General features: G+C 37.0%; 1 long non-coding RNA gene across 4 annotated transcripts in view; it reads left to right on the top strand.

The window, feature by feature from the left end:
* The window catches only part of LOC109138952 (uncharacterized), a 44,493-nt gene extending 27,717 nt beyond the window's left edge, over positions 1-16,776 (top strand). For 3 of the 4 annotated variants that reach the window (XR_003463763.1, XR_003463764.1, XR_002042052.2), the window contains 4 exons: positions 10,472-10,730; positions 13,850-13,926; positions 14,408-14,457; positions 15,757-16,776. This is a non-coding gene — a long non-coding RNA (uncharacterized LOC109138952). The remainder of the gene's footprint in view (positions 1-10,471; positions 10,731-13,849; positions 13,927-14,407; positions 14,458-15,756) is intronic. The other variant, XR_002042053.2, reaches the window with a different exon arrangement.
* The last annotated feature ends 265 nt before the right edge of the window (positions 16,777-17,041 follow it).

Below are 17,041 nucleotides of genomic sequence, written 5' to 3'. Positions count from 1 at the left end.
TTTGGACTGTGGGAGGAAGTTGGAGTATCATAAGAAACATACAGCACATAAATATGTTCAACTGCTTGTCCCACTAAGTCATAGTTTTCAAATATAGGGTTTTCCCAAATCAAAAATGTTTAGTTTTCGAAAATTTAACCCATTGTTTTAGTTGCCACAACAACAAAGCAGCTGTTTGAGTTTTCTCATTGTTGAGCCAATTGCTATTAAGCAGCAGCCTCAATGGCTATGAAGTAAAGCCAACACAGAAGTGCTAAAAACTGCAGTTCCTCAAACGTCCACTTGAGGCTGGCTCCAGAAGTGAGTCAGTCTCCATAAAACTTCACAGCAGAAATAAACATGTTTACAGCCTGGTACAAAAACAACTTTTATAGAATTTTTATAGAACTCACCTGTTCAAATTATATTAGGGCTTCACGTTGTTGCTCATTTTTAGATTAGCGGGGAGCCAGTGGAACCAGGACTGCCAAGATGGTGACAGCCAGAGCCACCACACTGAACTTCAAAATGACTGTCCAGAAACCTCTGGGTCCATGTTTTATACAGTCTATGGTTGCCACAAGTTCACTTTCTATGAATTTATTCCACTTTAGGTATTCAGTTTTCGTCATATAACAAAACATTTTAACGTTTTTACCAAGACTCTTCATTATGTAGAGTTCATAGTTTGATTTCTTTCCACTTTATGGTTTCATGAGGTGATTCTTACTCCTTCAATCCAAAGTCAATATTTCATAGCAAAGCATGAAAAGATATTTACCTTTTTTTTGCAGAGCTCTGCACCAAAATATGACATGTGGTGTGGTGGGGGCCCATTTCCGGATGAAAGTGTGGCGCAGTGAGTGTGTTTGTGTGTGTATGTGTGCTACCAGAGGGCATAATGCCATGTCAGTTTGGATCAGAGTTTCCCATTCTCTGCCAGGATGTCCTGTAGCAAACTCCACCCTCCCGCTTATGGCAGCATCCATACTTTAACCCCAGATGTACAGTATGTATGACTTTGAATTTGTTATTTAACCTAACACACACACACACACACACACACACACACACACACACACACTTTTTTGGTTTATGAGTCAAAAAAACAACACCACACAAGCAGAGACAAAAACACACACAGCAGTACATGTCCAGACGTCATCAATGCTGTGAGAGCTGCCTCTGTGGTTCCGTAGACGTAAGTGCATGAACCATCAGAGCATACAGTCCATTTAACACACACACACACACACACACACACACAAATATAAATAGACAATATTGCCCATTCTTTCCTTTCTTTCAGAAACTGCAGAAACTGTGCGCACACACATGTCAGATGGTTAAATGTATTTCCTTGGATATTTGTCTGTTTGTCAAAACGTCAACACACAGCCTCACGCACGCATACACATGCACACAAACACACACATGCACATGAACACACACGTATGCGTGTGCACAATGCAGGGCTGATAATACGACAGTTACTTCAACTTCAAGAACATCAGGACAAAACAACCTCAGTCAACTTATAATTTAGTCAGTTCATAATTGACTAAATTTATAATGCCATTTCTTAAATTATTTCAATTAAGATGAAATGTATCGTTTTATTTATCTTTTTATTTTAAGTTTTCACATTTTCAATAACAAGAAAATCATTTCATGAATAGATGAAAGTGATTACAAATTCTGTTCCTCACTTTCACTTTACAGTTAACAGAGTTTAGTAAACACACATGCACACACACACGCACACACATGCACATTTATATATATATAACATGCACACACACACAGTCTCACACACAATTGCATATGTCAGGAATACACAATTTCACAAGTGAATTCTCACTCGTATGCTGACGCACTCGTGGTGACACTGACTCACTCTCACACTTTCTCTTTTCCTTCATCTCTTCACTGTCTGTCACACACACTCACACATGTACCCACACACACACACACACACACACACACACACACACACACATCCACACACTATAGTTGTTAATCAACACTTCAAACTTTTCTGAGCAGGTTTTCATCATTTATTTCTCGAGTTACATTTTCAGACAAATAAAGTTTATCTACATGAACACACACACACACGCACGCGCGCACACACACACACACACACACACACACACGCGCAAAGATTTTCAAAATCTTTTGCAAACCTGTGACATTTGTAAGCAGCACAAAATGTCATAATTTATGTCATCAAGTTAAAATAACAAACACCAGTTACACTAACATGATTTATGAATCATGTTAGTGTAACTGCCTTTTTCTCTCTCTTTTTTTTTTTTTTTTTTTTTACAATTTCTGATTTGTAAAAATTGATTTCTGGATCTGAATGAACTTGACTTTTCACTGAGATTTAAAATGTCTTCAGAGCACTTTGAGTCTTCTCTTTAACATTTTGATAAATTTATGTGAAGCTCTTCTAAATTGCTGCATTCTGTACAAACAGTGTTATTTTCATGATCCACAGGAAAAAATAACACAGATTTGAAGCTGATTTTAGAAAAAGCCTCACACATGATTTAAGTTATAACCATGATGTCTGTTTTCCTCTATAGCAGTTTTTTGAATGTTTATTTCAAAGCAAATGAAACACATGTAAATTCATATTGTATTTGTGATACAGCTTTTATTAACTTTCATTCAAAGAGAGTCAAAAACCACAAACTGAATACAAACAAATATAAAAATACAAAAGTTAAATAAAACATATATACAAATAACACAGACCAACCATGATGAAATCCCACCAATGCTTGAAAAGTCTTTTAATTATTGTTTTAAGATTTAATCCTAACATTCGCTCTCCGTCCATCAAACTCATCCAACAGAATTACATTTATCAGCTGCTTTGCATTGATACAAATAATGGTGACTCTTTCTATGAAGACAACATCTGTAGTGTGTCATAGGGGCATTCATAGTGAATTATAATGCATTCACAATCTATACCTGTTTGGACAGCAGCTCACATGGCAGCACAGATACAACTCAGCTAAAACTTAATAATAATAATAATAATAATGAATAATTTCATAAACAGCTAAAGAGTACTTATTTGTCTTGTAGAGAATAACTCCTGGGGGTCTCGAGGTACAAATAACCCCACATCCCTGTGTGTGTGTGTGTGTGTGTGTGTGTGTGTGTGTGTGTGTGTGTGTTAGGGGGTTTTACAGTTGTCAGAGGTTTGTGCATCACAGTTCATTGCTTTCATCCCACAGTTCAATTAAACCTTGATAAAAAAATATATTTTGTCTTTCTCTTATTTTGAACATGTCATTTTGGTTTGATACAAGTTTTGCTTTTATTTCTCTACATTTTGTCTTCTCACATAATAATCACTCATAATACAGCATGGATTCCTTTAAATACATGAAAATATGAAAATACATCACACCCGATGATGCATGAATATTATATTTCATATTGTACTTCACTTTACTGAACACTTACAATGATTACTTATGACACCGCATGGACTGTTATAGCATATTATGAGTTCTTACTACAGCTGATTGTTGAGATGTGTGTATAGGTAAGTATAGTATATATATCGTATAGTATAGTATAGTATAGTATATCGTAATGTGTTATAAGCCCCATCAGTCAACCTCTAATTTAAACTACTCCATAGCATCCATAAGACATTTCATGTTATACTTCATTATAAGTCACATCTACAATGTTTCTTGACTCTTGATTTAGTGCAGCAGAAAGTATTATGTGTGTTTATGAGTGTAGTCATAAAACATTATGAATTAATTATAATTCACTATGAATGCCCCCATAAGACCCCATATATGTGGTCTTCATCTAAAGTGTCACTTGTAAGATCAAATCTATCCAAAGACCAGTAAATAATTTATCTAAAAAGGCAAAACTATCAGTAGCTGCCATTATACCACCAATAAATGATACACTGCCTGCAGAGAGGAGGTCAAACTTTGCAGCTTTAAAATCTTACTGAGAAAAACTTCAACAATTGTCAAACATTTTTTGGATTTCTTTCTACATTTATTGCCAGAGCGATCACACCAGCAGGAATAGTAGCTCCATCATTACTGTTAAGAAGTTGCATTGTGGGACTGAACATTAACAACCAAGAGACAGATGACGTCTAAGATTTGATGGTTCAATGTATATATATATAATGGTATAATGATATAATGGTTTAATGTACATTGGTTTTACATTTTGAGGTTTTTAGGGTGGTAAAAAATCATAATCAAATCCTATTTTTAAAAAATAACCAAAAGGCAGCGATATTTTGGTATTTGATTTCTAGATATGGATTTAATTTAAGGCAAAGAAAGTGTGAATGTTTAGAGACACGTCATGTCATGTTTAGAGAACAAAATCTGCAGTTCAGTCATCCAAATCATCTAAAGTAGTATGTTTAAAATAATTCACAATCTGATTTCAAGTCAAAGCAGAATTAGAGCACACAGGTTAAAAGCAGAGTTTCAAGTTTGATCCAACAAAACAATGAACTAAAACAAACAAAGAATTTATCACTCAAAAACATGTGATGTGTAAAGCAACGTAAATGAATGAGCAAATGACTTCACGAGACAAGAAATATAAAAAGTGTTTAAAAAATAAAAAGTTTATCTTCAATCTGAGCTGTTTTCGAGTGTGGATGTTATTCTATTATTTATTATGTGCAAACTTTCAATCATGGCATCTGGAGTAAATCTTGCCAGATGTTGAACTTTCAGACTCAAACTGAACTTGAAAAGGTGCCAGTAATATCTATAGATAATATCTATCTAATGATATACTCAAACTAAATACATAAAGTCTAACAGGATATCGTCTCTCCTCCCTCTTTGAAGTCGTCTCTTATTTTTTCTAAACCAGTGGGTTCCTCTTACGTCACCTCTCACCTGGGTGTAATTTTCACTGAGGATGGGGGGTCAAAATTCTATTTTTGTCCCCTGCAGGTTGATTTTCTTCTGAGTTTCCCTGAACACTGACTGTCTAGCCACCCACATCCAGATGAGGAAATATGTGAGAGATGCAGATGTTGATAATCTGACTGCTCTTCAGTTATTTACCTGTGCTCAAAACAATAAGCTTGAGGTGTAGCAGGTGTTTCACACACTTTTTTCCTCTCTGGTGACATAAAAGGTGAGATTTTTATTTACAGTCAATATTCTCCTTAAGATTAAACTTTGGTCAAAGATAAGACAATAAAAAAACAAAATGCTCTTTGTAGCAAATATAGCATTATCTATTATAAAGTATAAGGTAAAGCAAACTAATAAGAGAGCAGACACACCCCTGAAGCCAAACCTACACCCTCTTTCAACACCTTTTTTTGAATTTAGTAATCCACTTTTCTGTACCACTGAAAAATTTGAGCTATTTAACAGAAAAGTTTAAAGAGAACATTTGGACACTTGTGTTTTTCTTTGCACATCGGATAGCTCTGTGATCTGTGACTGACTGGCATGTGATCAGGAGGAGGATAAGGGTTAAATGTATAAGTTAGATCTCAAGCACATTATTTGCAAATGTAAGATTTTGCGAATGTATGATTTTGTAACATTTATGTAACCACTCCATAAAACCTTGTTGAGAATTTTGATATAAAAATACTTCAAAATGTTTTTTTTTTTTTTTGTTTCTTTGTTTTGGGCACATATTTAGCAAGTATAAACAGTTAACATGTTTTTCAGTTCACTCAATGAGTCTTCAATCTTCAGTGGTTTGTGTTTTTCTGTGTGAAGAGTTAAGACAATAACTGAAGATTTAACATGATCCTAAATTACTTACAGATGAGGCGTTGCACGCAGCTTTCGGACGCAGCTTGTTAAATCACACTGGAGGGTCGACAGTGATAAGTCTGTGTGTGTCTCTGTGTTAAAACATCAAATGCCAGTCAGTCTTAGATATTTTGCCACATTTGTATAACAAGTGACTTTGTGAGAAGTTCAAAGTTTAGACAAGGAGGTTAGAGAAACACAAACATTACAGTTCTAGAAAGAGTGTACTAAAATCTCTATTAAGTTGATTTCTGTGTGCAGCTAAATGGGTTTCTGGTTTATTATTGTATTTGAGTAAAATCTATCTTTCTAAGTGACATACTCAATAAAACAGAGTCAGTGTGTGTTATAGAAACAGGAGAAACTGAAGAAGTTAGGATAAAAGTAAAACATTTAAAAACACAATCATTTTTAATCCATGACCAAACACACAAACATTCTGCCCCGGATTTCTTTTCCTCACACCTCATTCAACTTTTCCATAAAGAAGCAACTGAGGTTAAAACCTAAAAGTATACAGAACAATGTTACAGTACAAAGTGTGTGGCATCCCCAAAACCAGATGCACAAATATGACACGTTAAAGAGAGAAATATTGTTGAAATAATTTTCATCAGACTATGTTATAAGACATATGATAAGTGGAACATTTGAGCTTTGTTAGTTTACTTGCTCCAGTCGATGTGTTAGATCCTACATCTAATTTAGTTCAGTCAGACACAAAATCATCTACTGATCAAATTTGTGATCAAACTTTTGTTCCAATTTGAGCAGTCAAACACAGACTGAGATCAACTCAAAGTGTGTCTCTATGTTCAGCTCTGACTTCGGTAGAAATGACTTTCTAACCTGCGGCTGCACTCTTTCTCCCCCTTTCTCCAGCTATTGTTTTTAATTCCTGCAGCTAAATTGAAACAGTAAAGAATTTTAATGGACGATTGCATGTGTGTGTGTGTATGTGCGTGTGTGTGTGGCTTACCTGAACAAGCGTTGGCTCTCGTGTATCCTCTCCACAATAACAGGGTCATGATCGGGGCAGTGCAGATTTAACTCTTACAGTCTAAACATGTGTAATATTGATGATGTGCAGCAGAAATTTAAGATTATTCTGCTTTAATTTGCAATTTGGAAATGAGTCATATGTATCCGGACACAAACAAAGAAAAAAAAGTGTAAACAGACTTAACAAAAAGACACTGAGGGTTCAATTTTGACTGTTCATTTGTGTGTTTCGACTAATTAAAACACACCTAAAGGTAATGCAGTTTGTAGACATTTCAAGACATATTTTAAAAGTCACAAAAACTGGTTTTGACTGATAATGTATAAAAATAATCAATATAACTCGAAGACTTTGAATCAAATCTACTGTCTTTTCCAAACATGTTTGATTTTCTGTGATCTTATGAAATCTTATGTGATCTTATTTTCTGTGATCTGATAAAAGTGTCATGATCAACAGTCCAAACTTACAGCTGCTGTAATGTTGGTGATGTGCAGCAGTGTGTTAAAATGACTCTTTAGTTTATTTTTGCAGCTTGGATAGAAGTCAAATACATGCAGACAAAAAAAAACCTGTGTAAATATAAACTTGCAAAAGAAAAACTCCAAACTGCTAGAATCTGCATATCCCCATGCATGTAAGAGCACCCAATCAGTTGTATTTGTCACTGCAGTGACATGATGCTAATAACAATCACAACAAATGTATTTATTAAGACGTAATCCAAATAAAAGTTCACCATGATGATGGTCAGTAACTCAAGCTGAGAATACAAAAAGAAAAATAATCATACTCCTGAAAAGTATTTTTTTTTTAAAAGAAGAAGTGAATTCAATGTTAAAATATGTTACGTAAAGTATTGTGCAAATATACAAATTATTGAGAAAAGTCCCCTTACTCCAATTGATGTATAAGATCCCACATCTAATTTAGTTCACACAGACACAAAAATCAACTTATAATTCACTTTCTGATTAAATCTCTGATCAAATTTCTGATCAAACTTCGAGTGGTCAAACAGTCACAAACTCAGACCATCTCAAACTGCGTCTGTGTGTTCAGCTCTGACTTTCTAACCTGCAGCTGCACTCTTTCCCCCACTTTCTCCAGCTCTCTCGTTTTTAGTTCCTACAATAAACAATTTTAATTGCATTTGCGTGCGTGCATGCGTATGTGTGTGTGTGTGTGTGTGTGTGTGTGCACTTATGCACTTATACACTTCTGTATGTGAGTTCTTCTGTGCAGATGTGACCAGATGTTTTTCTTGTCCCATCATCAGGGTTGTGTTTGGACACCCCTCACATCGTCAGGACCTTTATGAGAGTAGTTAAAATTTCTCTCATTCATTTCTCTTTTCCCATTGCGTCACCACTTCATATAGTTTCCTTGAAGTCTATTCATGTGATATTTAAACAATAATGGTGTGTTACAGTTAATAATTTTCTTTTGTGGTCAATTTTCCAACTCAACATAAAGCTTAAAACATACTTTCATTTAAAAAATAGTATTTTCTGGGTACATGCAATGTACTAGGTACATGTAAGCACACATTCAATTATTCAAACTTGCCTAATTATGGTATGTTTAGGGAATGGAAGAGAACTCCTACCAAAAATGATAAGTTCTCATCAAACTCAAAGTTTAATCTCTCAACTTAACCCAAATCCTTACTTTGTTGTCATGAAACATGTCTGGCCATGGATGAAATCCAAGAGAAATTAAGTTAAACTCTTCCAGACTCCTATTTCATGGGTGTTTTTTTTCTTTTGTTTTTTTAAGGCCGGTACTAATGTTAGCATTTGTGGATTGAAGCTGATGATTGCTTTGATTCAATATCTTTAAATGTGATCGCTTTAATGCCAAAACATTTCAAATATCGGCATCATCATAGGTCACAAAAACCTTACAACATTTGAAATGTACACTGAAGACAAAGTTACATTTTTTTCAACAAAAAGTGTAAAAAAAAAGGGGGGGGGGGGGAGAAAAGATTCTCTGGAACATTGCAATTTTAAACTTCAGAAAGTCAAATCTTTCTCGAACCAGGAAACACGAAACCAACAAAAGGAAAGTTAAACCTTAACCTTAACCTTAATAATAATCTCCTGGCCTGGTTATCCTTGAAGATGAAGATGATGTCTGCCATTTTGTTGTGACCAGTGGGGAATAAGTGAATGATAAAAGCCTCCTGTAGCGTCATTAGTGCTGTTGTTTACCACATCAGTGTGTTTTTCTCTGTCTGGTGTGTGTTTTTAGGCATAACTGCTTACAAAACCTTTCCTTTCATAAGCAGTGCAGCCTCAGTGAAGCCTCCTCATGTCTGACAGAAAATGGCTGACTGTACAGCTGAAGGCACAGAGCTCCAGAGAGGCCGAGCAACACAACACTCCTGCATCTCAGAGGCTGTTTGTTCAGACAGCTTGTGCTAAAGGGGCTGATGTCAAACTCATGAATTCAAATGGATGGATGGACTATTCATGCTATTCAAGAGACAATTAGACTGAGAAAGAAAATCATCTTAAACACAGATTATCCAACTCTGTTTTTTTTTTTGAAAATTCAATGTAATGCAGTTTTTTGTCCAAACAATGCAATTATCTTTGTCTGACATATTTCATTACAAATAAGCTCAATGTGCTTTACTTTTCAATACATGGATTTAAGAAAAGAAAAGAAAAGAAAAGAGAAAAATTTGCAAAAAAAGAAATCCTAAAAGAAGGACAAACTCCACAAACACAAAGAGAAGAAAATATGTACATGTATATGTATATGTAATGTAAATTAAATTATAGTTTTGGAAGAAAATGTTGTATGATGATGTTAAAAATGTGAGAATTAGAGTTATTCACCAAGTGCATGTGTGCAAGAGCAAAATGAAGAAGATGCCAAAGAGAACATTGAAACAACTGTTAATACTTACAAACATTATATAAATGCATACATAAAACAACATACAGAACCAAGTTTAGAAGGAAAATAAGGCTCTGTGTGCAGTAAAGCTGTAAAGTTGCCAGATAAATATAAATGTGTGTGTGCACACATACAGAATATTAGTGATCAGTGACATGTCATTTGTAAAGTATAATTTCATTTACTGCACCACTGTTGTGCGTGAAGATGATATATTTTTATTCCTTGAGAGTCATAAAACAAGAGGATAGTTGTGTGTCTGTAGGTGTGTGTGTGTTCGTGTATCTTCTTCATTTCTTCTTTGTGTATGTGTGCATGTCATACACTGTGTGTTTTTGACATACATTGTCTCCTTGTGATATATTATTAATTGTGTATGTGTGTTTGTGACTCATCATAAAATACACAGATGCAAAATCAGTTATGCCAAAAGAAGGGGGAACTGTGATCAGTCTGTCCTGTGGACTAGAGCTTTAAAAAAAAAAAAAAACAGGACACTCACTACCTGTCCCACCTCAAAAAGGAGTTGCACCTCTGTTATTTTCTTTCTTTTCTCTCTCTTTTTTTGTTAATATAAATACCTCTGCTATTTTTCAGTCTCTCTCCATGCTTCAGGTTATGGAATACAACATTACTCAGACAGCCGTACAGTATTTAACTTCCCTTCATGTGTTTGTTATGACTTCTTAGTGTTGACCAGGTGATTTGTTGCACCTAGGACATGCATGTGTGACCACTGTGTTTTCCCTGAATCTGTCCTTTCTGTTTGTATTCTTAGGACTCAAATGATGATTGTGAGAAGAGAGAGCATGGAAACTATCACAGCGGATGAAGCAGAAGGTAACAATAAAGGAACTGCCCTGGCAGCATGGAGGGGCGAGGCAGCCAGATGGACGGGTGGTGAGAGAAACTTGGATGAACCAACACCTTTTTTCCCCAGAAGTACCACCCAAAATCCTGAGAGTTAAGCCGGTTTGAGTTGGACACACCCGTCATCCGCCCTGTGCTTGGATCCAGAGACAGAGTCCCATGGGAAGGTAAATGGCTGTGACTTGATTGCTTAAGTATGAAGCTCCTGATCCTGGTGATAATGTCAGATGAAAACTAATCAGACTTGCATGTGAGAACTAGAAGTATGAATGACCAAAACTAGTCTTAATGTTTCTGATCAACCAAATCTTAAATAAGGGAGGATATACTGCATTGCATTAATCTTCAGTTTGTCTTTACAAAATCTGTGCATCTGCAGGTGAAGAAAAACTGAAAGTAGATGGGGAAGACAAGCACAAAGGTGGAGCAAGTCTGTACAAAATCTCCAACAATCAACCAACCAGCTCGTGTCCTTGAATGCAGAAACTATTTGGTCAAGCTAAGCTTAAAAGCACACCTGCTTGTAGCAGTTTTAAACCACTTCCCAGGCCCTGTCAGGATATTTGACATTTAGGCCATTTAGCTGCAACTTGAAAGCAGCAGAATAAGTGAGTTTTTATGAATCACCACGACCACAAATAGTTCATGAATTAGACAACGCGAGTTGATTAATCCCTGTTTCAGTTGTAGAGTGTTTTAGATTCAGAGTAGTGGGTGCAAACAGTTCAACTGATGTGACACCAGCAGACATTTTTGGCAGACTCTGGAGCAGTGTTTGAATTTGTTGTCACTTAAACTTTGCTGGAGCCAAAATTTTGTCAGATCCTAAACCTGCCCAGAAAAACAAAACTATAACCCTTCTCAACAATGTAAACACCAGCTGGGGAAAACTTTGCCCGATAATATGAATTATTGTTTAAAATATGAATTATTGTATAAATGTCTTGATAAGAGTTTGTCTGATGCTGAATGCTTAAATCTGTGTGTTGCTTTCAATCAGGTAGAACTACAACTAGCTAAAGTGATCCAGTCTAACACATCAGTCCTGCGATCAGCTGGACCTTTATATGAAGGTGACAGTGTTCAAATTCAAATATGCTTTATTCAACTGTGTGGTCATTTTGGAGGATGTGGTTTGTGACGCTGTTGAACTGTATTGTGTTAAGAGGTGTTACTGTTATTTAGTCTGCCCATGCTGATATAAATAGGGTGGACAAAATAAGGGAAACACGTCTCAGCTTGCAATTGCAATTGCAAAAAGTTCAACATCCAATAGAATGATCATGAGCTCAGTCAAGAATCAGATTCAGGTTCAGGTTCAAGTGCAGCACTGAGGTCAATAATTGTAACAAAAATATTAAGAAAATATAAAGAATACCTAAAATGTATACTTTTTTTAAAAATGACAAGAGCTGTACAGAGGAGGAGTGTGGAAATGTTCACAGCATAAAGAATATGTGTCTAAGAGATAATAATCCAAAAATGTGCATTAATGAAACACTTTCAGTCAGACGTGAGAACTTTACGTCAGTGTCAGCAGGCCTTGCCTTTTATTGTTGAGCTGCAGGAAACACCTCTCTGAAATAGTTTTAACCTTCAAAAGGAAAAAAAAGGAATTTGGCGCAGGTCTGTTGTGTTGAACTGTATTAGCTTCTGTCTAATAAACTGGTATATTGAACAGCTTTAAACATGAGTATTTTTATAGCAAAGAAATTCAAATATACAGTGTCACCGCCTCGTGTTCATTCACAGCAGTGATGCTGTTGCAAGTCACAAAAACTTTGTGATTTAAAACCTACAGTGGTCACCATCATTGAGACGGGTTTAACAGCACCAAACCTGGCATGTTTAAAACACAATGACATCAACGGGTTCATGTAAAGGCAAATATCAGGTGACATGAGTTTAACACTGATCTGGATACTGTGGCAGCTTCTCAGACATCTGATCCCTCCAGTTCAGGAGTCTTAAAGGGTGTGTGTACAATATTTGTGTGTGTGTGTGTGTGTGTGTGTGTGTGTGTGTGTGTGTGTGTGTGTGTGTGTGTGTGCGTGCGTGCGCGCGCGTGCGTGTGTGTGTTTGAAGCTTGTATTTGCTGACTTGGAGGGGAAGCATCAACCACGTCATTTCAAAAACTCCACAGTGACGGCAGTGAAGGAAGGTGACGCAGTCTAATGATGTTACAGGCTCCATCTGATGTTATAGACTCCTACTGCAGATTAAATGTAGTGTGTTATATAAAGTTTGTTTTACATACATACAGTATTAAACATAAATGTAAAATCACAAGTCAGAATGTTTTCATCCATTCTTTTAAACAGTTTTAAATGTGTCAAGACATTTTTTTCTCTGAATGTTGTTGTAATTTACCAACTTTATTATTACAAGAGTGTGTGTGTGTGTGTGTGTGTGTGTGCGCGTACGTGTGTGTGTCATCCTCAATAGATAAAATTGAGACACAGTTATTTTAACATATAACAGCTACATATCAAGACACTCCCAAAGAGTTATTTCTGTTTCCATATATTATTATATTTAATGATTGAATCCAGCTTGTGTGTTAAGCAGTACTTTTGTGTTACAGTAGTTTTAACATGCCAACTGAGACAAATGTGACGCTTAAATGTAAAACTTATCTTCCTCTTTCATTAATCTGAAATCTGAGAGAAAACTCATTTATGATGAAAACATTTTACCCCCATGTGTTCTAATCCCAGATTTAGTCAGTAATTTATTACGTTGATTCAGTGTGGAGTCAACAAAAAAAAAAGATGTGGAATTATTTTTTTATTTCAGATGATTTTTTAAGAGCTTACACCACTTTACATGTTCAGGGATGCTGTTACTGTAAGACTGTTTGTATATATTGAAGAGACACTGCAGAAAGAGTTGACGGTGGTTTGAGTGTTACATGTGGTGCAGTGTGTGTGTGTGTGTGTGTTTGTGTGTGTGTGTGTGTGTGTGTGTGTGTGTGTGTGTGGGACTTGTATCCAGATTTTCTGACTTGATAGCATGAATTTGACATGTATTTGAGGCTCTTCTATTTAATTGTTTTGCACGTTTGTATGTGTAAGAGAGAGAGAGAGAGAGAGAGAGAGAGAGAGAGAGAGAGAGAGAGTGTGTGTGTGTGTGTGTGTGTGCATGCATTGGCCCTTCTGATTCCAAACCAACCCAAGGGAGAGTGTGTGTATCTCCTGTGTTTTAACTTTGTCAGTGTGTGTCCGTGTGCATTGTACAGTGACACAGGTGTATTTCTAACATGATCTCTCTCCTTTCTTTGTTGCAGGATGAACAGATGAAGAGGACGATGCGACAGCAGCCAGTGTGTGAGGCAGCTGGACATACACACACGCATACACACAGGTATGTCATATTATATATTATAGAGAAACAAATCACATAAAAGAAAGTATAATGAAGACTGCACAAACACAGACGTATCTACGTATCACTTTATTTTTCAACACATAATTATTGGCTGATAAACTTTAAACTGTAAAATATAATTTGATGAAGAGCTGATCTAAAAAATATATATTTTTAATATTAGAGACACACTGAGAAATCTGTTAAATTCCAGTGCGAATACAAAACTTTAGCTCTGAGTTTATTAACGTGCATTTTGAAGATTTAAAGTTTAAACTGAGAGTTTCTTTTTCATCATTTATAGATATTTAAAAGTTTGAATTTGTCGTGTATCTTGCTGGAATTGCAGCTCTCAAACATTCAGACATTTGCTGTAATGTAAAGACTTTTTTTTTGTTTATTGGAAGATCTTTTTGTCTGAATTTAAACACTAAAAAATGAAGCTCCTGTCGATTTTTTTTTGTGTGTGTGTCCTCAGACGTGTCTGCTGCGATGTTGCTGTCGTCGTGGGATGACACACGTCTGTAGGTATGTATACAACGAAACAAACACACAAATCATAAATGTCGGTAGGAATATTGTTGAGAGCAGACACTGTACCTTTGATACTTTTGCTTTGAATGTGACTCACTGGGCAGATATTTGTGAACGGAGGGGTTATTTCTGGAGCTGAAAAAAAGAGGAAAGTTAGACATTATTTGTGACTTTGTTGGAGGTTTGTTGTATTTCAGTGCGTGCAGTTTTTCCCTCTTAATGTTGCGTGTATTGCGGCTTCTGCGTGTGTAAAAGAGAGATTCAACTTCGTGTGGATGTTTGTTTTTAAAAAGTAATTCTTTAGGCTGATTCAAGCAGATGTCAATGCTGAATATTACCGGTTAAAAACGGGACCAGTTGTCAGTGTAGTGTGTGTGAGTGAGGGTGTTATGCTCGCTGGTCTCTGTCAGGTGTGTCAGGTCTGTGTGTGTATTATTGTCGTACAGATGTGGACACCTCTGTGCTGGGCTGGGCTCCGTTATTTCCATTTGAGAAGGTTCACAGGAGTTACAGGAGGCTTTCTGTGCGTCGCTGTCCGCTGAAGGCGCGTTTCAGCACCGTGGAAGTGGACAGCGACACGCAGGAGACAGAGGACAGAAACGTCCAGTCAGCGTCCTCTGAAGAGTGTGTACAAACTAAAAGTACAGTTTTAAAGTGTTTAAGTTCAGTGCTGTCAGGCGGGATATGTTTTGTTATTTTGTCAGAATTGTCAGCACAGAGGACACATTAAATCCTAAATGCTGCTCTGATATGTCTCTTTTTTATTTTATCACAGAAACCTTTGTTTCATGATTAGTAAAATTCAACAAGAGGTTCAGACGTTGTGGGTAACACAGCGGGCTGATGTGTCAGGTTACAGTGTTGGATTAGGCAGAAAGTAGGGTCAGTGTTGACTCTGTGAGAGTGAGAGAAAGGGTGTGTGTGTGTGTCGGTGTGTTAAGAGGAGGGGGCAGAAACTTAAATGTGCAAAGGGCTTTGTGTTGCAGGATTTAGGGGAAGTGTGTGTGTGTGTGTGTGTGTGTGTGTGGGTGTGTGTGTGTGTGTTTCAGGCTGTCGATACTGGGAGAGGTAAATATATTATATTAAAAAAAATCTTATTTTGTCTTTCTATGTAATAAGTATAACTACACATATCGAAAATACACCATCATGCGTGTTAAAAGCTGGTGGTCACGCTGGTGTTCTCACACGTCTCTGCACTTTTTCTCTGCGTGTTTAAAATCTTGTGCACATGTGGAGATTTTCACAGGGAATTGTGCACAATTAAATCCTTATTTTCTCTCTTGTTTTCAGCTGCGAGGACACACGAAAGAGAAGTGAAGATGGACTCTCAAAACGTCTGATGAATGTGTGTGTGTGTGTGTGTGTGTGTGTGTGTGTGTGTGTGTGTGTGTCATGTGTGAAAATTGATGCTATTGATTGTTATCAGTTGAAACACTCTGAGACTTTGAGGCTGCTCTTCTACAAAACTATTAAATGTCTGTGTTACACTCCACAATGCTGTGTGTGTGTGTGTGTGTGTGTGTGTGTGTGTGTGTGTGTGTGTGTGTGTGTGTGTGTGTGTGTGTGTTTAATATAAATCCTGTCACGTTTAAATTCAAATATTTGTTCACAAAAATCAGCTCCATGTTAGAGGCTGTGAGATGATAAATGTTTATTATATTCCAGATGCATGTCTAGTTTAGACTGTGCGGTGATGTGTCTGAATACAAAGCTGCTGCTGTCAAAGTATTTTGTGCAGATTATTTAGTGAAAGATGACCTTTCATAAATATATTTCACTCTGCACATTGTAACTCTGACTGAGAGACATCTGGTCAGAAACACATTTCATTTCACCCCGTTTGGAAACTGTTACACAACTTGCTGCTCCTTCCTCTCGGTGTCACGTTGACTTCGATCCCCTCACTTGTGTCAAAGAATGCGAGCGGCTGCATGATGACTGTCAGCACGTAGTCACATTATCATACTCTTGTCCCTGTTCAGAGTACATGACAGCCTTTGCTTTGCGCCACAGAGCCTCGGGTTGTCAGAATTTCATGTTTTGTTTGGTGTGTGTGTGTGTGTGTGATGAGAGACAGGGAGCATGGCGGCACAGGAGGTTGGAGGTGGTGGTGGAGGGGTGCTGAAGACTGAAAAATGCTGTTGCAAACAGGCTTTCTGGGTCGGATTGGGGAACAGAGAGCACATACTGCTGTGGAGAAAAAGCCGTGACAGTCGATTGTGCTGAAACATCCAGTGTGTGCAGACGCGGCTGTTTTATTCATGTGCAGGAAATGTTACAGAAACAGTGAAATAAAGCGATGGAGATCCACATGTCTGTCTCTGTGTTTATGTAACACACATCACATCTCACCCCCTCCTCCTCAATGTTTGGGATGGGGAACTTACTACAGTTGGAGATAATCTCGCGAGAGCCTGCAAAGCGAAATCTGTGCTGGGGACTGTAGTTTTATGTCCTTTATTTGGGGGGGGAGCTTCTCTGCGCTCATCTTGCGACATAAGCATGTGTGGAAAAGTTATCTGGCGCAACGTGTGTGAATCTATACGCTAGACATCTCACTGCACCTGTTTCCACA

The sequence above is a fragment of the Larimichthys crocea genome, chromosome XIV (genome assembly GCF_000972845.2).
Source record: "Larimichthys crocea isolate SSNF chromosome XIV, L_crocea_2.0, whole genome shotgun sequence".
Classification (NCBI taxonomy): Eukaryota; Metazoa; Chordata; class Actinopteri; family Sciaenidae; genus Larimichthys; species Larimichthys crocea.
The sequence above is the reverse complement of the archived record's forward strand: the minus strand, read 5'-3'. Positions and strand labels throughout refer to the sequence as shown.